Here is a 24,411-nt window from a genome sequence, read left to right as displayed (position 1 = left end):
TTTCCCTCAAGAATTAGAAAGAGAAAATATTTACTTCATTGAAACAAGCAGAGTACATTATGAAGTAGAATTTAGAATTTACAAGGATGATAATGATAAGAGAAGGCATTAAAGAGGATTGGGAGAATGAGGAGGTGCTGCCTTGGGCTGTGTCCCATCTCCAGAAGTGCGTGGTCATGCTCCGTACCTCTGTGTGTATGGGTTATTTTGGCCTATGGATCTAAACATTCATAGCCAAAGCATTGTACTTCTAGAGTAGAAGAGTCTGGCTTAGCCAAGGACTAGTTTGAGTAGTGTGTGTATGGGGTGGAATGGGTAGAGGTGGTCTTCTCCTGCTTTTTGGGGGCTTTGGAAACCCCGACAGAAGCACCAAGGATTAGGGAGTCCATGATCTTTCCTTTGGTGGGCTTGCTCCTAGACAAAACGCACTCTCCACTATCCTTTGGCTAGGCCTTCTCCAGAATCCTGTACTTGCTTAGCCAGACTTCATTTGCTTGCAAGAAAATTATGGGAGCACTTTTCCTCTGTCCCTATCTGACTTTGTTTCAGAGCCCATTTTACTAGTTTAAGCCTTGGGTTTTGGGGGAAAAGTTTCAGAGGTAGAACAAAAAAAGGAGTATCCCCACAGAACAAGCTCATATTTAAAGGTGTGATTTATCTCTCAAGCTTGTCAAGCTTTCTTTTTGAAGTAGCTCCATTACAAAAAGCAGAGTGAACAGAGCAGTGTTGCATGGTATCCTTTTCCAGTGGCTCCCAGAACAGATAATATTGTATCTGCACATGTTTTCATATAAAAATCACATTTTATTTCCTCAATTTTTGAAGGGCATCACATGATTTATCTCCCTGAAGGAAATACCCTGAGAAGGTGAGAAAAACTACAGTCCTTTTATATAATAACTTTTTATTTCCATTTGGCCCTTTGAAAAGACAAATAGGAATCTTAGGGGATTAATTGCGATGGAGTTTAAAGGCCGATGGGGTATAGGAGGAAGGAAGGAAACTCACACCTACCAGATGAGTGCCTGCCAGATGCCAAGTGCTATATTAGTGAGTTGTCAAACATTGCCAAGATCTTTTAGTCTTTATAACAAGCAGTGCATGTACAGATTGATGACATTATTGGCTTATTTCTTTGCTCTTTGTGGTGTAACTATGTAACACTCTTCCACTTGACTCTATATTGGGCCTTACAACTTGCTTTGGACAATTAAGTGCAACCAAATATGATCCAAGCAGAGTTAAAAATAACCTTGTGTCACTGGGTTTGTTCTCTCTTAGCATCATTACCATGTCATGAGAACAAGCCCAGGCCAACCACTTGGAGCATGGGAGACACACAAAGCAGGGCAAAATTGTCCCAGTTGTACAAGCCGAGGCTGTCCTAGGTTAGCCAACAGCAAGCCATACCCTAGCAGAATCGACCCACAGATGTGAGCAGGCCATTCAAACTGAGTGTGCATAGCCCAGTGATTGAGCTCAGTCTGGGTCAGCGGAACCTCACAAGTTTATGAACTAAATAAATACTAATTGTTGTGTGCCATTGAGGTTTTGTGGTTATTATACAGCATTAGATACTGTGTAAACTCTAGAAGAGCAGAATTCTTTGAGAAGGGTCCTAAGTGGCTAACTAGATGTAAATTAGCAAAAAAGTCTAGCAGCTGTTGGCTGGCTGGAGTTTACTAGAGTACACTGTGTTTCTGGAAAAAGCACAAATGGAACCTTTGAACTTTAGTTCTTGAACCAGTGAGACAGTTACTTGCATCAATCATTCAGGACTGAACAAGTCCAAATTCTTCATTTGCATAGAGGACCTGAATAGGAACACGGAATAAGGCTTTCCTTAAAAAATTATCCCGCTCCTGTTTTGTTCTTGTGAAGTATGTTTTTGGTTTATGCTGGAGGCTTTATTTTCCCAGTTTGTAAACTGTTACAGAAATAAAGTATTTACTCTCCAAATCTCTTTTCAGGGAATTTTTGTCAAGAATCAATACTGTAAGATTTGTGTTAAAAATCATGTTTTTATAGTTGATGGAGATGAGGCTTAGAAAGATTAAATAATGTTCCTAAGTTCACAAGAGTAAGTGGTGGGGCCAAATTTGACCAAAGGTCTTCTGACATTCGTGAATTGCATGCTAGAAAGATTAGAGCCAAGAAAGAAGACATAATAAATTCATAATATTTAAATACATGGTCAAATATGAAAAGAAACTTAACAGTAGATTAGCTTCGAGGAAAGTAAAGCTATTAAAAGTAGATTAGCTTAGAGGAAAGTAAACCTTAGTGTAGTTCTTAGATTTACTAAATTTTTTTTCCTTTTACATATTTTAAGCTGAAATTGCTCTTCACTCAACTCACCTCTTTCTATTTATAAGATACATGCCATGAAGACTATGTAAAAGCATAAAAGGAACTCTTACCTTTCTTAGATAAAAAAAGAGTATTATGTCATTTTCTCTGCTGGCATAAATGAGCAGATTAAGCTTAAGTAGGAGATTCAGCATATTTTTATTTCCCCGACACAAAATAGAGCGTTTGACCACTTTTTTTGGTGTGTGTTTTAGTACATTTTTGTCAATAATCTTTTATTATACATAAAAAAAACCCCATCTCTATTCTTTACAGAAGTTTTAAAATCATTTCACAGCTGAGTGGAACCCTAAACAGAGCTATCTTAGTGTAATGAAGCAGAAAACGATTGCTTCTTAACAAGACTGGTATATGGTGACAAACAGCTCATAAAAATCCCATCTGCCACAAAATGCCTCTATTTGAGTTGCCTTGGAATCTAAATAGTATATTTCCTATTTCTTTTCAGAGACAACAGAGGAAATACAAAGCCTTCACCACATCAAATTGTCCTCTGACAAGAAAAGCACTTGGTGTTTAATGTACTGATGTGGCTCATCCCTAGGACCACACAAGTGAGGTGTTGCCCTTTAGACTGCAGGGATTTTTAGACTGCCCCCCTCACCTCCTTGTTAGACTCTGAAAGGATCATACAGTCATGCAATGCCACTTTTGATGTTTTAACATCAAAGCATAGCCTGTGTACCAATCAGCTTTAGATGTTGCTTAGTAAAACCAAAAGACAGCTCCAGAGTTTGTAGAGATGAAGAAATGGGACCATTTGCAGAGTTAGTGCTTTTGTGAACAACTGTTTGCTTTTTGAAGGGAAGGCATTGCTGTTGACTTCCACTTATGGCAATTTTAATGACAATTGTTTTTTTGGGTGTCTTTTTCAAAGCGATTTTTTTTTTAACCCTCTGCTAATTCCATGTATTTATCTCAACAAACAGCCTTAAGTTTTTGAAATAAGCTCAAATAGCTTGATGAAAAATTTAATGGTTTTGTCCAAAATTATCTATAGGTAATCTAGCATGACTTTTAAAACACAAATACGAGTATATTACTTTGTGAAATAAATAAACCAACTCCTTAAATTAGCCTATAAAATGTGATATTTACTGGTTTAAAATTATTTGTTTTTAGAAGAAGCTGGGATATTTTCTTGGAAAGGGCAAATGCAAGCTGGTATTTAAATACATTTAACATTCAAGTAGAATGTTGTATAATTTTCTGGTCTTCTACAGACACTAATGGCTTTCATGTATTGGCTATGACTCAGTTCCCATTCTACTTCATGCAGGTGAAACTTTTTCCAAAGAACTTAACACACATACTATACGTCATGATTATAACACCCCTTGAGTGATTACTGTGCCATTGACTCTTGCATTATCTCACTTTACCTTACAGCCAATCTCTGTGGTGAGTATCATTGTATCACCATAACTCAGAGGGAGTAGGCTAAGAGAGGTTGAGGTCACACGCAGGTCAACTGATCTGTAATAGAACCAAGGTATTATTCCAGAGCTCTTTCCATCAAGTTGCATTACTTCATGAAGTAGGCAGAGGGACTAATGGAGAAAAAAACTCCACTGAGTTAGGAGTCAGGAAGCCTGGGTTCTTGCCTTTGTTCTCCCAATAACTATGTAACGCTGGGCATGTAGTTCCATGTCAGTGGAGATGGATGGACTAAACGCTGCCCAGACTTCATCAGACTGGGATCTGAATGGACATTTTTATGAGAAAACATACAGTCCAAAGTGAAGGAGATTAGTGATGTGTGCGATATATATCAATTAAAATAGTCCAGTTCTTTGCCTGCTTACTATTGTTCTATGTTTAAAGATCTAGATAGTTTGTTTATTCATTACCCATTAATAGACATTTAGGTTATTTCCAGTTTTGGACTATTCTGAATAAAGGTGCTGAGAACAGTCTTGTGGGAATATTTTGTGGACATGTGCACTCATTTATTTCGTGTTTGTATTTGGGCATAATATTTCTTTATTTGGCAAATATTTACTGAACAACTACTATGTGCCAGAAAGTGCTAGCATTAGAAAGAAAATGGTGAGCAAGCTAAAAAGACACCTGCTCTCATGAAGCTAATAACCTAAAGTGAAAGGCAGATGAGAAACAGGAAGTGTGAAGGAAATAACTGGGGCGATGTGAAGAGGGAATGGGGACGGGGTAATGGGGAAGGAGCAGAAGGTTGCTATTATATTTAATACAGAGTGGTCAGGGAAGGCATCTCTGAGGTGACATTGAATTGAGACCCCAAAACAGTGGAGAAGCTGGTCCAGGGAAGAGTTTTCTGGTGGAGGAGACAGCATGATATAATATGATAGAGTACAATTAATTTTTATCAAAGATACACAGACTGTCAGTCCCAGGAAGGTTCGTAGATGTTGTCTAGCCCACATCTTTCTGTTTCATTTTGCACACAAGGAAGCTGAAGACTGCATCTTCACTCAGTGGTGAGGCCAGGAATAGAACCTGGTATCTAGGTTCGACACTAGTTCCTTTTAATTATATGGTAAGAACCACCACCACAGCCCTTTTTTAACCACTTGCACTGTGCCAGGCACTGTAGTAAGTATGCTACTCCAATTTCTAACTCAAAGTTTACGCTACTTCATAAATATTGTTACGCCTATTTTAACTACAAGAAAGTTAAAGCCTTACCTAAGTTGAATAACTTGTCACACAGTTTTAAGAAATGGTAGAGCTTTATCTCCATTTTGTCCAGTCCCAAAATGTGTGCCTTGAACTACTGGGCTATGCAGTCTTGTTTTTGTGTTTAAAGTACAAGAATTCTTTGAAAAGTTCATGGAAAATGTATATTATGAAAAAACTAAGCATGTATTTAAATTTTTTTGCACCAAAATAAAAGCATATATATATTTTAATTATTTTATTTAGCTTTACTTATTTATTTACTTATTTTAATTTCACCAGAGAGGAAGAGAGGGAGAAGGAAAGTGAGAAAGCAAGCCGCCAGGTCCAGTATTCAAACCATCGTCTGCCATGTGGGAGTCCAGCACCCTTAACCTCCACACCACCTGCTGGCCCTAAACTCATATTTTAATTCTAGTCTTCCACAAACTTTGTGATATCCTCTTATATTTCAAAACTTGAGAAGTTGTTTATTTGGTATCTTATTAAGTGAAAAAGTACATGTAGAAATAACTTGCATTTTAATAATTTTTAATTGAGTGATCAGTGTTGAATAAAGTGATAACTTGTTGGGGAAGGAAATATAAAATGCAATGAATTATTAAGCTGACTTTTTATGATAGGTTTAGCTATAAAATAGTTAAAAGACAACAAACTGTAAACTATGAACACATTGATTCTTAGCATACTACACATCATTGATGCAGAATATCGTATTAGCCTTGACACAATAATTAGATGGCAACTTCTAAAATAAGTGTCATACACACTAGAAAAGAGAAAGAAAAGAAAGTTGTTAGATGACCATAGTATGAGCATAGAGGGATGAGGAGAGGGTGGCAATGCTCATTAGAATGGAATGAGCCAAGGCAAAAGATGCTTAACTTTCCAAGAGTCATCATTTATTCAACAAAATGTATCCAGCTATTTCATAAGTTATGTTTCTTCTTACTTTATTCTTTTTCTTTTCTTTTTAAAGAATGAAGGGACCTTGGTCCGTAGACCTCAAGTTCTCATTAAATATTGATTTTTCTGCCCTAAGAATCTGACAGATCCGCCCCCCACCTAGACTTCAACTGTACCGGTTGCTGTCTTAGAGAAAAGAATGGATGGCTGCTAGCCTCTATCCTTTTTATGACATAATGGTAAAGGATGCACAACACGCGTGTCTCTTGATGTGTTCCAACCTCAGACTTTATTCCAGTTCTCTAAAATGAAAAGTATAACAGGCCATGACTATTAAAAAATGAAGCATAAGTAAATGTCCACACTAATCACAGCAGTTCATGGAGCAACGGCACAGGCTGCAGAGGACTCATTAGTGCTCTGAAGCTGGTGCTTTCATCCTTTGTTTCAGGGAATGTCTGTGCTATAGCTTTCTAGATTTCCTTTCCAGTCGCTCTCCACCTCCAATTCCCCCTTTTCCTCCTTCTTCCTCTCTGGTGTGTGAACGCATATTGCTCTAATTTCCTTCATAACAACATAAGACCATATGATATTTGAACCATTCTTTGTAAGAACTGAGGGAAGTCAGATTTTCCTCCCCATTCCATTCTTTGTGTGCTGGCTTCCATTCTAGTCACTTCCATGCTTCGTCTGCCTTTCAAAATGACAGGTAGGTTTGGAAAGGCTAACTCTTTTTCAAATGTTGTCATTCTTTATCTTTATGGGTTTCTTTGGTGGCATACAGATAAAGACAACCATAGTTCATATTCTACAGCTTACACCTAATGTGTTAGAGGTAAGAGAAGCCTAATATTGCATTACCCCTCTTGTTGGCTCTTGGTATTATTAATTTCCTTATTATACCGCAACACTCTTATGTTATATTTTTGCCAACATTACAAAAGTGAGACAAAAACATATTCAGGTGGGTAAAAATAAAACTTAATTTATAAGACCTTGATATGGCTTCCTTGCATTCCATAAATGGCAAAGGTTTTCTTTATGTGACAGTAGCGATATAAACCAATGCAGGTGTTTCTGGTATGAGGAAAAAGATGAAAACCAAAACACACTGAATTAATAAAATGAATTCTTGACTTAGACATTTCTCTGACAGAGGAGAAATACTGAGGAATGAAGACAAACATTCTGACACACACGTACTGCCTACAATTCTCATCCCACCAATCCCAGGGATTTCCTGGCCCCTGGCTATGACAGCTGGCACTAATTTGTGTTTTACACAGGGTGAACTTAGGGTGAAGTAGCTCCACACTCAGGGGTAGAGGGTGAAAAAAAATTTTTTTGGCCTACCAAGGGATACTTAAAAGTGTTAGGCTGTTGGTGCTGAATTAAGCAAAGAGGTAATAAAATCTTATTTTCCACTTCTTATTGCTGACTGTTCCAGGTAAGGGCTTTTTAACCTCCCCTGTTACTTATAATGGAATAAGCTATAAATTTCTTTCTTTCCCTCATGCTTCCCTTTCTCTTTCCAGAGTGAGGAACAAATAAACAACTAGCGCAGAATTCAAATATGGCTGGCTTTTATGAGGATGTAAATCAAGAAAGGAGATATCCTTTACCATGAGGATCATTATGGGATGAGCACACTGCATAAACAGACACGAAGCACAAAAGTATACAGAGTAAGCAGACACAAAGCACAAAATAATGCAGTACTTAAGAAAAGCCCTGGGGCAGTTGGCAAATTTCACATGGCAGTTAGCTTAAATTGGACAAAATGTTAAAGCTAATGAAAATGTTTAGATTTCATTTTCTTTCCAAATGCTGCAAGTCATCCATAGATGACGACATGATGGAGTATACTTGATGCCATTTCACATATAGACAATGACTGTAGACACCAGAGATAGTAAGGATAGGGGTAATATGGGGGTGGGTAATGGAGGGAGAAAGGGATGGAAAAAGGGATGAAAAGAATAGTACGTTTAATTGACAAAAAAAATGAAAAGTTATGTGCTGAAGATAATATATTTAGTGATGTCTTCGTCGTGACTCATATGCAAGCCTGCTGAAAAAAGAAATGTACACTATAAAGATATGTGTGATTAGATGTAAATTAAAATAAAAAATAATTTAAAAAAAGATATAGGAAATGTCCACAAGAGATGGCACTATGGAGATGTGTATCAGTCAAGGCTGTTTGGATGTAAACAATAGAAACTGACTATGGGTCAAAATAGAATCTGTTGGAATGATATAGAGGAGCAGGAATACTGGCAAATTAGGTACAGAGCAGGAAAAAGACTGAGAGTCCTCCAGGAATCCATGGAGTAGGAACTCCTTTTGGGTTCATCAGAGTGCTACTGCCAGACTGAATAGGATCTCAGGGGTCAAGTTCCAGGAAGGGACATCTGGTCAGACCCCCATGGCCATACCTGTCCCCCACCCCTACCTCATGGTTAGCGTCATCCATGTTTCTTAATTAATGATATTACCATGCAGTACCCAATGGAAGAGAGAAAATTCTATACTAGAACTCCAGAGGGCTATTAGCAAAAGAAGGAGGGAATGTGTGTTCAGCAGTCCAAAGAAATAATTGTCTACTGCACAGTGTAATGCACTATTATTGATTTTATGCCATATTTTCTGTAGCTTTTAGTTCTTAGTCTATGTAGTTTATCAGGAGGAGGGGAGGGTATAGGAAGAGAATGAGAAAATACTTTCATCATTGAATGTTATACAACTCAATGTAGCATAAGTAGCCTCCATGGCACGGGGCATAAAATGGTTATACTATCAAACCTCTGATCTGCTATAATCAGCAAAAATGTTGAATGTCAATACATGGGAAGTATCATGGCTTTGACTCTTTTCCCATGGGGAATCTGTCTTAGCTGGCATCTGATTTTTAAGATTTTTCTCTCTATCAAATGCAGGAGTTAACATAATCTCTCTCCTTGTTAATGGCTAGAGCAAAGCACGAAGGTAATTGAAAAGAACACACATAGACAGCTGAGCCACAGCCCCATAAACTGAAGAGATACAAATACTTGGCAAGGACTAGGCATTAGGGTTAGGTCTGTTGTCTTACAGAGCATATGGAAGGGAAAGAAAGCCTCCTTAGTAAAACTGTTGATAAATATCATGCACTTAAACCTGTAGATACAAAGACAGATAATTTTCAACAGATAGTACCAAGTCCTAGACAGATGTGAATGTACCACAGGGGGATGGAAAAATGACAAGAGCAGGAGGGGCTCAGCAAAGCCTGAATGCAAAGAGAAGTCCAGAACATTCCATCACAAGGATGGTTTGTCTTAGGAAGCTGGACAAGAGTTTCTATGGGCTGAAAAATAGGCATCAAGTATACTAGCAACTCTCATTATACTGTTTATAATTTATCATCTTTAATTTTGCATGGATTGAAAGTGCAATAAACAAGTTGAAGTGTTCATTCTATAGTGGTGGTTTAACCTTCTCTTAGTTATCTTTTCTTTATTTGCAGACAAGTCCTCGAGGATCAAAGAAGAGGCTGGCAGATCTCCAAATGGATTCAAAGGAATTTTATACTTAATAGGGAAGCAGAAAATGCACCTGCAATGGTAAAACAGTCCATGTTTGAGGATGGCACCCTGCTGAAAAAAGAAATGTACACTATAAAGATATGTGTGATTAGATGTAAATTAAAATAAAAAATAATTTAAAAAAAGATATAGGAAATGTCCACAAGAGATGGCACTATGGAGATGTGTATCAGTCAAGGCTGTTTGGATGTAAACAATAGAAACTGACTATGGGTCAAAATAGAATCTGTTGGAATGATATAGAGGAGCAGGAATACTGGCAAATTAGGTACAGAGCAGGAAAAAGACTGAGAGTCCTCCAGGAATCCATGGAGTAGGAACTCCTTTTGGGTTCATCAGAGTGCTACTGCCAGACTGAATAGGATCTCAGGGGTCAAGTTCCAGGAAGGGACATCTGGTCAGACCCCCATGGCCATACCTGTCCCCCACCCCTACCTCATGGTTAGCGTCATCCATGTTTCTTAATTAATGATATTACCATGCAGTACCCAATGGAAGAGAGAAAATTCTATACTAGAACTCCAGAGGGCTATTAGCAAAAGAAGGAGGGAATGTGTGTTCAGCAGTCCAAAGAAATAATTGTCTACTGCACAGTGTAATGCACTATTATTGATTTTATGCCATATTTTCTGTAGCTTTTAGTTCTTAGTCTATGTAGTTTATCAGGAGGAGGGGAGGGTATAGGAAGAGAATGAGAAAATACTTTCATCATTGAATGTTATACAACTCAATGTAGCATAAGTAGCCTCCATGGCACGGGGCATAAAATGGTTATACTATCAAACCTCTGATCTGCTATAATCAGCAAAAATGTTGAATGTCAATACATGGGAAGTATCATGGCTTTGACTCTTTTCCCATGGGGAATCTGTCTTAGCTGGCATCTGATTTTTAAGATTTTTCTCTCTATCAAATGCAGGAGTTAACATAATCTCTCTCCTTGTTAATGGCTAGAGCAAAGCACGAAGGTAATTGAAAAGAACACACATAGACAGCTGAGCCACAGCCCCATAAACTGAAGAGATACAAATACTTGGCAAGGACTAGGCATTAGGGTTAGGTCTGTTGTCTTACAGAGCATATGGAAGGGAAAGAAAGCCTCCTTAGTAAAACTGTTGATAAATATCATGCACTTAAACCTGTAGATACAAAGACAGATAATTTTCAACAGATAGTACCAAGTCCTAGACAGATGTGAATGTACCACAGGGGGATGGAAAAATGACAAGAGCAGGAGGGGCTCAGCAAAGCCTGAATGCAAAGAGAAGTCCAGAACATTCCATCACAAGGATGGTTTGTCTTAGGAAGCTGGACAAGAGTTTCTATGGGCTGAAAAATAGGCATCAAGTATACTAGCAACTCTCATTATACTGTTTATAATTTATCATCTTTAATTTTGCATGGATTGAAAGTGCAATAAACAAGTTGAAGTGTTCATTCTATAGTGGTGGTTTAACCTTCTCTTAGTTATCTTTTCTTTATTTTCAGACAAGTCCTCGAGGATCAAAGAAGAGGCTGGCAGATCTCCAAATGGATTCAAAGGAATTTTATACTTAATAGGGAAGCAGAAAATGCACCTGCAATGGTAAAACAGTCCATGTTTGAGGATGGCACTGGTGTGACATAGAACAGTTTCAGTGGAGCCTCTGGGGCATTGACACAACTGGATTCAAATCCTGGCTTTGTCATTTACTAGCTTTATGACTTTGGTCACCCACTTAATCTCTCTCAGCCTTACTTTTCTCATCTAAGAAATGGATATGTTGGGATAGTCGGTTTCTTATGTCATCTCTCCATGGGAGATTAGGCATGTAAGTGGTTGGAGCAGTTCCTGAATATAGTAAGGATCAATGTACATCAGATTGTAGTTTTATAAAAAGACAAGATCCTAGTAATTTATAGGTTTAAATTATGAGAAAGCAAATTTTGAGCGAAAACTTTGGCTGTAGAGCTGGGGGCTGCTTAGATTATTGATAATGCATACCACATACATAATAAAACAGTTATAAATGCTTTAACATGAATTCATGGTCAAGTATTTGCGAGTTCAATGCCTGCCCTATATATTTGTCTGCTCCAAACTTCAATAAACCTTAGATTGCATTCATGAATGCTTGATATTCAAATTATGAGGGAGAATTTTTTTCTCCATTGTGCTTGGCTCTCATGAGATAATATCTGTGGCATTCTGAGTAGTTCTGGGGGTATGGCATATTTTAAAGAAGGTTCATGTCTTGGTCCATTTTGTGTTGCTATAAAAAATACTTAAATATCTGTGACAAGGTAATTTATAAAAACCAGAAATATATTTTCTGATAGTTCTGAAAACTAGAAAGTCCAAGATCAAAGTGCTGCCAGGCTGAGCTGTCTGTGAGGGTTGCTTTCTAATTCTTGATTACACCTTGATGAGAGAAGAAATGCTGTATCCTCACATGATAGAAGGCAGAAGGAAAAAAAAAAAAAAAAGGATGAACTCTATCTTAAGCCTTTTTATAATGGAACCTAATCCAATTCACATGGGAAAGAGCCCCACCTCTGGATATTCTGTCACTGGCCACACCTAAATTTTGGAGGGGACATATGATTGACAGAATTGGTAGAAAGTCTAGCTTATTATGCCAAAGGATAAATGTTTGAAGGAAATCGAAGGAACTGGACTTTGAGCATGTGGGAGCAAAAGGATATTTGATTGCCATCTTCAAAAGCTGAAGGGTTGGGGCCAGCAGTTAGTGTAATGGCTATGTCGCTGGACTCCCACGTAGTCAACCACGGTTCGCGTCCCGGACCCAGTGGCTTAAAACTCACACCAGGCACGTGTGCTTACGTGCCCAAGATCCCGAGAGGAGAATGTAGGAGAAGGGATTGCGGCGTGGCCATCCCCCCTGGGGGGGTGATTTCTCGCTTTCTCTCTCTCTCTCTCTCTCTCTCTGTCTGTCTGGCGAGTGCATGTGCCCTAGAGAAAAAAACAAACAAACAAACAAACAAACAAAAACAAACTCTAAAAAAAAAAAAAAAAAAAGCTGAAGGGTTGATCATGTAAGAGAGATTGGCCTGGGAGCAGTGGTCAGAAATAACAAGGTGGCGGGTTATGGCTCAGGATGAGGAGGCTCATGATCAGAGCTACTCTAAGTTCAAATAGTCCTCTCTGTAAATTGGCTGGGTTCCTGTCCTTGGACGAGTCATACATAAGGTGTGACACACTAATGAGAGATGCTGAGGAGAGCATTTTTACCTGGAGTTAGAGTTATTTAACAGATAAACTTGGTAGGTTTTTCTAGTGCTTTGACTCTAAAAATGAATAAACATTGTACAAGAACCAAGTGAAAAAGGTAGTAGTCAAGAAGCAAATGGAGTTCTTATTTATTACTACACTAATGGAAAATTTCTGCAAAAGTGAGCCTGCTATAACTCAAGAATTTGTGTTTCTTGTCCAAGGAGGTTGTATGCAGCTATGGAGAGTGTGGCCAGTGAGAGGCTCTAAGCATCAGGTGCTCAATACCGAATGAAGGCTTATGAGAAAAGGTGGCTGCACTTTTCTCATTATATGCTATTGTGAGTCATCCTTTGTTACTATTGACTTATGAAGCTAAGAGTATTCGTTATGTTAGGACCAAATTTCTTGATACTCCTTGAATTCAGACTTGGAAGGGACCCAATAAGCCATTTAGCCTATTCCCTAATTTTTAAAAACAAGCATGAAGCAGATCCTGTTTTTAAAAATGGGTGCAGAAGAATTGGGAAAGCTTTCTAATTATGCACGTTTCTTTTTATCCCCTTTCTTTCTTTCTTTCTTTCTTTCTTTCTTTCTTTCTTTCTTTCTTTCTTTCTTTCGGAGTGGTTTGTGGTGTAGTGTGCATGCACTTGCCAGAAAGACAGAGGACAGAGAGAGACAGAAAGTGAGAAATCACTGCACACACACCCTGCATGAATTTAAGCCACCAGGTCTGGGACTTGAACTGATTATATGGGAGTCCAGTGATGTAGCCATTACGCCAATTGTGTTTTTAATCACCATTTTTATCCTACCCAGAGAATAAAAAGGGGAGGGGTTGAGCTGTGAAGGAAGCTTCAGAATCAGAGTCAAAGAGGAAAAGGATGTGAAACTCTTATGTATATTTGGAAAATGATCTCCCCCTGGAGGTGGTAGCAAGGTTCCACAGAAAAAAGTAAAACTTGCTGTTGATGAAGATGATGATGAAAATGGTAACAATAATGGAGATGATGACGACAATGATGATGATTTTGAAGATGAGGAAACAGAAGAAAAAACTCCAGCAAGAAATCTATATGAAATACTCCTGGCAAAAATACTCAACACAAAAACGAGAATGGAAAAGATTCAAAACCATTAACACCAAGATCAAAAGGTCAAGAATCATTCAAAAACCAAGAAAAAGCCTTCAAACACCAAATGTATCTAGTTCTGTAGAAGACATTTTAATAGCAAAAATGCAAGCCACGGTAGAAAAAGGTGGTTCTCTTCCCGGAGTGGAAGCCAAATTCATCAATTATGTGAAGAACTGTTTCCAGATGACTGACCAGGAGGCTATTCAAGATCCTTAGCAATGGAAGAAGTCTCTGTAAGAAAACAGTTTAAACAGTTTGTTAAAATTTTCCCTCTTATCTCATTTCTGTAAAAGAAGTTTCAAGCCTCTGGGTCTGGGCTTCCATGTGAGAGTCCAGCGATGTAACCATTACGCCACCTACTGGTCCCTTTCCTTCTGTTAATGTGATGTATTACATTTATTGTTCTGCATATGTTGATCCATTCTCATATCCCTGGAATAAGGCCTACCTGGTCATGGTGTATAATATTTTTAAAGTGTTGTTGGATATGATTTGCCAGTATCTTGTCGAGAATTTTTGTGTCCGTATTTATCATGGATATTGGTCTGTAGTTTTCTTTTTTTTGTTATGTTCTTGTCTGTTTTGGGGATAAGAATGATGAAGCCTTCATAGAATGAATTTTGGAGAGTTCCTTCCTTTGGATCTTTAGAAATAGTTTGAGGAGAATCAGGGTTAGTTCTTTAAAAATTTGTTGAATCCAGAAGTGAAGTGATCAGGACCTGGGCTTTTCTTCATTGTCCTTAGGTCAAACATGGTCTTCTGGAGACCTTTGGCAAACTTCTGTACAAAGGCAGTTCCTCATCACTCAAACAATATAGTACCCACTTCTTAGGTTAGGTAGAAGGACTGAGTAAGGTTACTTATAGGGCCATCCTGTGACATTGTAATTAGGACAGCTGAATTCCACATGACCGACTATACAGCTTAAGTCCCAGACCCAGAGGCTTGAGAAACACACTGGGTATATGTGGGTTTATGAGATATACTGGAGAAGAAGAGATTGCAGCATAACAATTCCCTATGGGGGAGGAGGGTGCTTTCTTTCTTTCTTTCTTTCTTTCTTTCTTTTTTTTTTTTTTTTCTTTTCTCTGGAAAGTACATGAGCCCTCTGGCAATAAATAAATAAATAAATAAATATAAATAAAGTTAATTTATAACAAAGGACTTAGTACAGTATCTACCACATTGCAAACCTCAGCGAGTGCTGCTTATTTTAATGAGCTTTATACCCATTTTCCTGTTCTGTTGTGGTAGGAATGATGCAGATGGCCAACAGCTTTATATAATTCCAAGTTTTTCTCATTATGATCTAGCATATTTTAATTACTTGAGTGAAAATTAGTGCAGAATTTGAAAATCCTTATTAGAAATATTTACTCAATCTCAGTTCATCCCTAGCTTCTCAGAACGTCATTGACATCCTCATCAAATTATAGCACTCTAAATGGCAAAATGATAAGCAATATTTATTTGCAGACTTTCCTGGAGTGCACTTGCATGTTGAGAGTTAAGTTGCATAAAATATTAATTGAGAAATTGTTATGAATGATCGAAACTGATAGTTATAAGTAGCTATCCTGATAATTAGTCATGGAAAGCTGAAAGTAAAGTGCCTTAAGAAGTTCATATATTCTTAAATACTTGTACTACAAGTGGGGGAGGAAAGCGCTGAGTTTCTTTAGTAATTATTGGACAATTTGTATCAGCGAGACTTGTCTTTACAAGACTAATAGAAAAGGGATTCAACAGATTCTCCAGAATGTGGAGTGCCACTTACGTTAAACATTTTTTCTTTCTCCTCAATAATGTAAATGACATATTGTAAATGTTACAAAGCAACTGTTCTCTAACCCTCAAATTCATTACGTACTTAATTATAGAAGGAAAACATATTTTATAACCTTATGTTGTATTTTTGAAAATTTGATTATTATGACTGTAGTTTCTAACTTTCCATGAAAAAGAATAAAACAATGTTCATACCTAATTGAAACTCATCTATAATCAACCAATATGAGGAATTAAAGATAAAATTGACTGTGTTATGAAATTTCATGCCCAAAATTACTTTGTGCAGGCCATTAATATTTATAACTAAACTGTCCTTTGATGTGCATTAATAATGTACCTTGGGATCACACAAAGAATAATTCATAAATATTCTGGAAAAGGGAAAAAGTGATAATTAAATCACAGTAATTAACATAGATATTGGGTTATAATTTGAATGAATCACAAATTGTTACTGTGCAGGTTGATAACGTTGTTGACTTTTCTATGAGATCTGGAAGGTTGAGATTCAGCAAATATAAAGTGAAGATGTATTAAAGTAACTTTCTAGAAAAGTAGTTTTTCTACCATCTGTGCTCACAATAAACTTGAATTTATCACTGAGGAAATACAGTATGCAAGAGGGTTATATATTCATTTGTTAAATAGTTTTAATATTTAGTTGTCCATTGCAGAGCACAATGTTAATTTTTTTAATGAGAGTTCCAAAATAGCCCAACCAAGTTTCACTTATGTTATGCTTTTTAACTGATTTTTAAAAATGTAAATTTAAAAACCAGATATTGCCTCATCTATTAAAAAATTGAAATAACTTACTTTAATATTTAATCTTAATGATGTTTGGGATTCCTTTAATCTTCAGGCAGAGCAGTTTTGTCAAGATCAAATTTATTAATAATTTAATTTTTCTTCTAGACTTGTAATCCTTTGTTTGCTGTTATTATAGAAACTGTGCCATACCGCTGGGATCCCACTGAAATGAATCACTAACATTCAAACTGTAATATTAGCTGGAATTTTAGTATATTTAGATATTCATTTGTGTTTTTTCTGTGACCTATTTACACCCATATTGATTAGCTGATTTACTATTAGTGGTTTAGGTGTTCCCCAGATTAGCTCTTGATTCTTTGTCCTGATTTCAGAGAATGGCACTGGCATCTGGCCCCGTCACCTGTAAGAATCAAGACCAGGGGATGGAGGCTCATGCCAGTGGTTTCTGTTGAAACCAACCATTTCTATTTTCCTTACCACTATCTTAGTCTGAATCACTTACTGGGTTTTGGCAATGGGTTCCCTTTCTCTCATGTTGATACAGCAGTTTTTTCTATCTAAGCAGAATACCTGCTTCTTTTTCCTCACAGAATCTCACATTTAGTAATTATTTACTTACTTGTTAGTGTCTTCTATCATAGATCTGAAGTCCCACAGGGCTAAGCCATTGCATAATTTTTCTCACCACTACATATCCTGATCTAGCAGGTAGCAGATAGTAGATTTTTATTATTTTCAAAATATTAATTCTGGTTATGACTGGTGGCTTCAAAGAGATCTGGTCTCAGATAAAGTATCATGGCTTCAGCACAATATCTTTATAGTTTGGAACATGGAGATGATCAACACTTGAATGCATTAATAAACATTTTTCTATATCAACTAATTAAAATATGAAAGCAAGCCACCTATGAATAGGAAGGAGCTTTTCTACTACCCATTTGGGTTCTACAATCCTCAGCACCGGCTCCATACCTCCCTGGCTATCTTTGGGTGGAGGCATATAGAGAGATCTGTGGAAAGGTAAAGGGGGCAATAACACCCTTAGTGAGGGATCCGGCTGTAGTTGTCAGGAGTGGTGATGACGATGGCTATAGCCACACAGTAGAACATTCTCAAGGGGTGATAAGTCTGGGGTGATGTTCTTGATGAGCTGAAGTGGGATTAAAATTTTTTTTATTGCTTTATAGTTACAAAGTGCTTTGTAGTTTAGTAGTCCTTTTTTATTCACTGTTCATTTGACTGTCATAGGAGCACTTTGATGGATAGAATTATTCCTATTTTGCTGTCTAGAGAAACAAGATTGCCATTATAAGTAACTGGCCCCAACTGCACAGTTGTGTAAGGCTTCAGTCATCTCTTATTCTTTTCTTCACTTTTATCTTGTGGGAGTTTTTCATCTTTTCTTTTATTCTATCAGGACTAGCAGTAGTCTTGTTTTCTCTGTGGTTTCATATTCAATGGTTTCAGTTACTTGCAGACAACTGCCATTTAAAAATGGGTGAGTACAGTATAAGAAGATATGTGTGTGAGAGAGTGTAAAAACATAATTTTTATTGTAGTAGATTGTTAGTTGCTCTATTTCATCAGTTGCTATTGCTGTTAATCCCTTACTGTGCCTAATTTATAAAGTAAACTTTACTTTAGGTACATTCGTATGCAGTACTATAGAGATCAGTACTCTGTGGTTTCAGGCTTCCTCTCAGAGTCTTAGAGATTATCTTCCACAAATAAGGGGAGTTAGGGTAGTCTCTACTCAAAATAGCTATGTTTTATGAAGTGATCTTGAAAGAAAAACAGAAAGAAAATTACTTGACAAAGTTGCAAAGTTTAGTTGTAGAGAAATGAGGAAATCTGCTTAAACTGATCATTGAAATAAGAGCATTGAACATCACAACAAATAAATAAATAAAGGTTAAAAAATAATTTTTAACAAATATTCTAAATATGCATTTTTATCACTTCCTGGTTAATTTTCTCTTTTATCTGTGAGAACCAGTGCCCAGTAGATAGAAGGTTCTTAGTAAGCACAAACTGAATTATCATCATTATTATAAATAACCCCTATTACACACGAAGCCGGCTCTGTTGATGCTTGCAAGCCTCTTTGCCTCATTGTTTTTGAACGACTTCAAGCCACAGTGCTTTTATTTGCTTAGTTATTTCTGTGTTTTCCCTTGTTAAGCCATTACTTGTTATGTCTTTGCATTTATAACAGTCCCCTTCATTCTCCTGCTAATTTGCTGTTTCCAGTCTTCTGCGGTTTAGAAAACCAAATATTCAAATTATTTGAATTAAAGTATTATTTTATTTCTTCTGTTTTTTTTTTTCTTTTTTCTTTTTCTGTGATTGCTTTTCTAATGCTGAGAGAGTTTAAATTGTTAGTGTGAATGTTAGGACATGGTGATCCAGTAACACACTTATTCACATTGGATCTTGGTAAACAGACTTCCTGATGGATGTTAATATACTGATCTTGTTTCTCCTCAGGGGTTATGGGACCAGAATGTGGTTAAGGTTATGGGACCAGAATGGGAGGTAAATTTAACCCTAAATTGTATGTTGCTTGTATATTTTAATCAGAAACCTAAACTCCCCACAAACTTTGCTTCTGTAAGTCACCAGTTTCGAGCTCTGTTGGTGTGTCTGATTGCTCATGTAATACTAAAGCCTAGTTGAGCCTTAATTTCAAGAAATACAAATCGAACTGTAGATGAAGATTTCAAAAACTACTGAATTATGGAAAGTAGTGTCCTTACAATGATTGAAAAATGGAACTAATGAACTGCTTCTGATAGATGTTTTTGGATTCAGCAGTCATATTTTTAAATGAATGGGAATGGTTATTGCACTGTACTATACATTCTATTTGCTTTCATGGTGTCTCCGTTTGGGTGTCTGATAGGCTTTTCAAACATGATGACAAATAGCATTCTTAATTTTATCCTTTCTTCTGCCAACCTATTCTACTGTTTGTTGTTTGTTTGTTTGCTTTTTTTTTTTTTTTTAAGTTTATTTATCTTGAGAGAGAGAAAGAGAAGGAGATACAAATACCCTTGTCAGGATCTTCACTCCATAATCCTCCCCTCACAGCCCCGCAGCTAGCAAGTATCATGGATTTGGTTCTCAGGTCTGTCTGGACGTGTTGGGAGTGATGCGAGCACATCCAGCACATTCAGGTAGACCCAGGAACTGAACCCGAATCTTTGCCACATGGCTTCTAGTGTTATAGAGTGCCACCGAATGAATGACCACCAAAGCCAGATTAAGTTTAAAGGGAATCTTTATTAGCTGGCCAGCAACTACAGTCTGAGGCTGGGTGCGGGGGAAGGAGGGCACTGAGAGTCAGAACTGCAGCCCCGACCCAAGTTTTAGTTGTCTTTTTATAGGGGGTCAGTTACCAGGGGTTTCTATGCAAGCAGTTATAGAAGCTGAATCAAGCAGATTAATTCTTTCTGAGGGGAGTGGGGTTTCCATGCAAGCAACTACATTGCTAAACAAACAGGTTTCGGGCTAGTTAGCAAAGACAGTAGCAGGTACAGGATGTCGTCGGGGATATGGTTTTCTATACAGCTAGCACAAGCTGTTTCCTCACGGGAAGAGCAAGCAGGTTTGCAGAAGCAGACAGCCATGTTAGGGTAAGGGAACAAAATGGATGAACAGTTGCTCATGTGCAATATGTAATGTGTGGCCTTCCACACTAGCATCAGGTAGCAGTCTCCATTGCCTTCACCATTGAGACTGGGGACTTTTACAAGATTCTTAAAGACAAGGTCTCTTTCTGATGCAATCCTGCCTTAGTCTCCTGAGTAGCTGGAACGATAGGTGTACCTGCTTCAGAGTCGGCTAGGAATTGAACCAGGGCCTCCTATGTGGACTCAGCCTATGGAAAAGCAGCATCTTAACAGTGAACGCCACAGTGCTGGGCCTCTCCAAATCTCATATCTTAATAATCTCATCATCAACCACCAGTTGCTTGTACCCCTACTCAAAAGCCCATTTTCAATTTCTTCCTTTCCCTCTCCTCCCACAAGCAATCAATCAGCAAGCTGTATTATTTCAACATACCTCTATATCTATATCATCTATATCTATATATCTGTATATGTCTTTCTTTTTCTTTCCAATCTCTCTGGCATATCACCATTGACTCATCAGAAGAGTCATGATGTATTTTTCTGTTTTTCTATGCAAAAATGTGTCATGACTTTTTTGACGACCCAGTAGAATAAGTCATCTCATTTCTTCCCAGCATAGTAGCTTCTCTTTAACTATCCTCCTTGCCCTCCAGCAGTCTGGCTTCAGAACATGTGCTTTTAACTGTCACAAATTGCTGTCCCTTGCCACTCACAGCACTTAGAATAAAACTAAAATTCCTTACCGTTGCATCTGGCCTTGGCAACATGGAGCTCATTAGAAACCTCTGTGAAAAGTTTTAGTGGAGTTGTGCAAATATGTGGCAGAATACTGAGGGTGGAGGAGTGAATGGCAGTTTGAAATTGAGGATGGCTATCCTTGCTTTCAGGAAGTTTGATAGGAAGGGCGAAAGAGAGGTGCAGGGGAAACAAGAGAGGCCATAGAGCTTAAGGCAGTATCTTTTTAAAAATTAATTAATTAATTTTTCATTTCAATTTCTTTTACACATTCAATCATATTATTATTTGTCTTACAAAATGGATATTTCAACAGGTGAACATTTTTCCCTAATACAGTTGATAAAACTACAAAATATCTTCAACAGATAATACCACATTTCTTTGTGACATCAATACTTTGCCTTCCTATTTTTCTTCCAAATGTCCTTCCTCAGACCCTCCTCTTGCACACATGTTATATCTGGTATTTACATCTATATACTGTGTTTCTATATCCTTTGGTGTCTTGAGAGGCCTCAGCTAAATTGAGATTACAGAGCCAGCTGCCCTTCCCTAACAGGAAATGGAGGAGAACTGGGTGTAGACGTTAACAGTAACCCTTCATGGGATACTTCTTTTAACTGGAGGATGGCTTAATGTCTAGTTGTTCAACTGTTTCCAAGAGTCCTTCACACAGGAAACCTTCTTGTGACTTTTGTCTGACAATTTACACCTGCCTGGCCATTTGCTTTGGTGCTGGTGTTCTTTCTGACATCCTAGGAAAACCTGGTTTGGAGTAGCCTTGATTCTTCCGGTGGAAGGTACAAATTCATTACACCCCTCGGTAAGAAATTAGTTCATAGATTTTTGACTCACAGATCCTGAGTTGGGAGGGCATGATGGGTTGGGAGGGCAGTCTTCTGTCTCTGGGTCAAGAAAGTTAGGGAGGAAGTGTCAGGTAGAGATTGAGAGTTGGGGGGACACCTAGCAGTATATATTGGGTTGTCAGAAAAGTCAGGAGTCTTTTTTGCATAGAAAACCAGAAAAATATGTCATGACTTTTCCGATGACTTATTATAAGGGAATAAATTCGAGGGCAAATGTCTAAATGGTTTACTTAAAAGAAATGGCAGGAAAGTGGAAAGCCCAGTTTCTGGCAGGAAAGATTCCTCTGAGTTCTTACCTCTGGCCACCAGGTTGGGCCATTTGGGCGTGTTCTACTTCTGACACTAAGGCAGCAGCCTTTCCTGGAAAGTGCTGTTCCTGTTACAAAGAGTGGTGAAGTTTTGGCTTGCTTTTCTTTTCTTTCTTTCTTTCTTTCTTTCTTTCTTTCTTTCTTTCTTTCTTTCTTTCTTTCTTTCTTTCTTTCTCTTTCTTTCTTTTTTTTTTTTTCCTGAGAAAGAGGAGACTTGAATAATCTCATATATGAAAAGAGATAGAGTAGGGAAACTTGTAACACAGGGAAAAAGAGATGACTGAGTAATGTCATGGATGGGGAAGAAAAGATGAAAAGATGAAATTAAAGACAGCTGTCCTTGCTTTCAGGAAGTTTGATAGGAAGGGCAGAGAGAGGTGCGTGGAAAATGAGAGAGGCCGTGGGCTTAGGGCGGTGTCTTGAATGGTTTAGTTTTAGACTTTGAGATAGATGTCTATTGCTGTGTAACAAACTGTCCCTGAATTTAGAAGCTTAAAATAATAAATCTAGTATCTCGCACAATTTCTGAGGGTCAGAAACTGAAAGCTACTTAGCTGGGTAGTCCTGGTGCAAGATCTCCAGGGTGGTTGCAGTCAGGATTTGGCTGAACTGCATTCTTTGAATATCTGGGTGGAGTTGGAGCACCTGCTTCCAAATTGTTGGAAAGAAGTTTTTTTTTGTTGTTGTTGTTGTTGTTGGCATAATGGTAAAAATGCAGTGGTAGCGTACAGTAAAATGCATTGCTTTGCAAGGCTGACCCACATGGGAGGGTTCTGGGTTCTTGTCTAGAGACCTGTCTGGATATACCAGACATTTATGCCCATGATCTAGGGCTGGCTGGAGGTAAGAGTGGATGTCAGAGTCAAGATCTGTTAGGGTCCCCCTGTTTCTCTCTGTCTCTTTCTCTCTCTTGTTCATGGAAGAGACAAACCAGTCTCACCACATGAGCCTCCCCTCAGGGCTGCTTACAACCAGTTTTCAGGTCATCCAAGGGAGAGCAAAACAGCTAAAGCCTATGACAAAAGCTGCCGTGTCTGTTTTTGAGGGTGAGAAGGTGGGGACAGGTTGGCTGGAGAGGGAGGTTGGGGTTCAGAATCACCATTCAGGAGAATGAGGACTGGTGGCTCTTTTGTGTGGAGAACAGTCAGGCAGAATTGAGAGCTCAGCTGAGATAGATGATCGAAAATGTGCAGAAGCACCAGTATGCCTTGTGTGCTTTCTTTTTTTTTTGGGGGGGAGAGATTTTCACTGTAGGGTGTGCGCTCGCCAGACAGACAGAGAGAGACATAGAGACAGAAAGCGAGAAATCACCCCCCAGGGGGGATGGTCACGCCGCAATCCCTTCTCCTCCATTCTCCTCTTGGGATCTTGGGCATGCACGCACACGTGCCTGGCGTGAGTTTTAAGCCACCGGGTCCGGGACACGAACCGTCCCCCTGTTTCTCTCTGTCTCTTTCTCTCTCTTGTTCATGGAAGAGACAAACCAGTCTCACCACATGAGCCTCCCCTCAGGGCTGCTTACAACCAGTTTTCAGGTCATCCAAGGGAGAGCAAAACAGCTAAAGCCTATGACAAAAGCTGCCGTGTCTGTTTTTGAGGGTGAGAAGGTGGGGACAGGTTGGCTGGAGAGGGAGGTTGGGGTTCAGAATCACCATTCAGGAGAATGAGGACTGGTGGCTCTTTTGTGTGGAGAACAGTCAGGCAGAATTGAGAGCTCAGCTGAGATAGATGATCGAAAATGTGCAGAAGCACCAGTATGCCTTGTGTGCTTTCTTTTTTTTTTGGGGGGGGAGAGATTTTCACTGTAGGGTGTGCGCTCGCCAGACAGACAGAGAGAGACATAGAGACAGAAAGCGAGAAATCACCCCCCAGGGGGGATGGTCACGCCGCAATCCCTTCTCCTCCATTCTCCTCTTGGGATCTTGGGCATGCACGCACACGTGCCTGGCGTGAGTTTTAAGCCACCGGGTCCGGGACACGAACCGCGGTCGACTACGTGGGAGTCCAGCGACATAGCCATTACGCTAACTGCTGGTTCCCCCTTGTGTTCTTTCTTTCCTGCAGATGTAAGGAGGTGGAAATGAAGACACAGGTTGATTAGTGTGATCCACTTGGGGCTTTTGTTAAAATAACATGGCCCACACAAAAGAAGACAGAATAGATGTACAAAACACTGAGGGAAGGGTGGAAACGATCCATCATGGAATGGAAAGGAAGGACTTGATGCCAAAGAAAGTTTAAAGATTATGAGAAAATAGATAGGGGAACTTAAGTTTTGATATAGTTGAAATGAAAGTAAAATTAGAGGTACGGTGGGAGGCCTGGGATGTAGGAGGTGGTGATTAGTGATGACTTTGGGGTTCCAGACATTTCTCTTGTGGATATAGGGGAATGTTCTAGGAAATATATTTAAATAAGCTATATTTATAAA

The 24,411-nt window shown here is 38.5% G+C and overlaps 1 pseudogene; it reads left to right on the top strand.

Moving 5' to 3' along the window:
• Window positions 1–8,160: 8,160 nt before the first annotated feature.
• Window positions 8,161–14,102, top strand: LOC102479756 (nucleophosmin-like; annotated as a pseudogene).
• The last annotated feature ends 10,309 nt before the right edge of the window (window positions 14,103–24,411 follow it).

Source organism: Tupaia chinensis, unplaced genomic scaffold (assembly GCF_000334495.1).
Source record: "Tupaia chinensis unplaced genomic scaffold, TupChi_1.0 Scaffold150006_1, whole genome shotgun sequence".
Lineage (NCBI taxonomy): Eukaryota > Metazoa > Chordata > Mammalia > Scandentia > Tupaiidae > Tupaia > Tupaia belangeri.
This window is presented reverse-complemented; position numbering and strand designations above follow the sequence as displayed.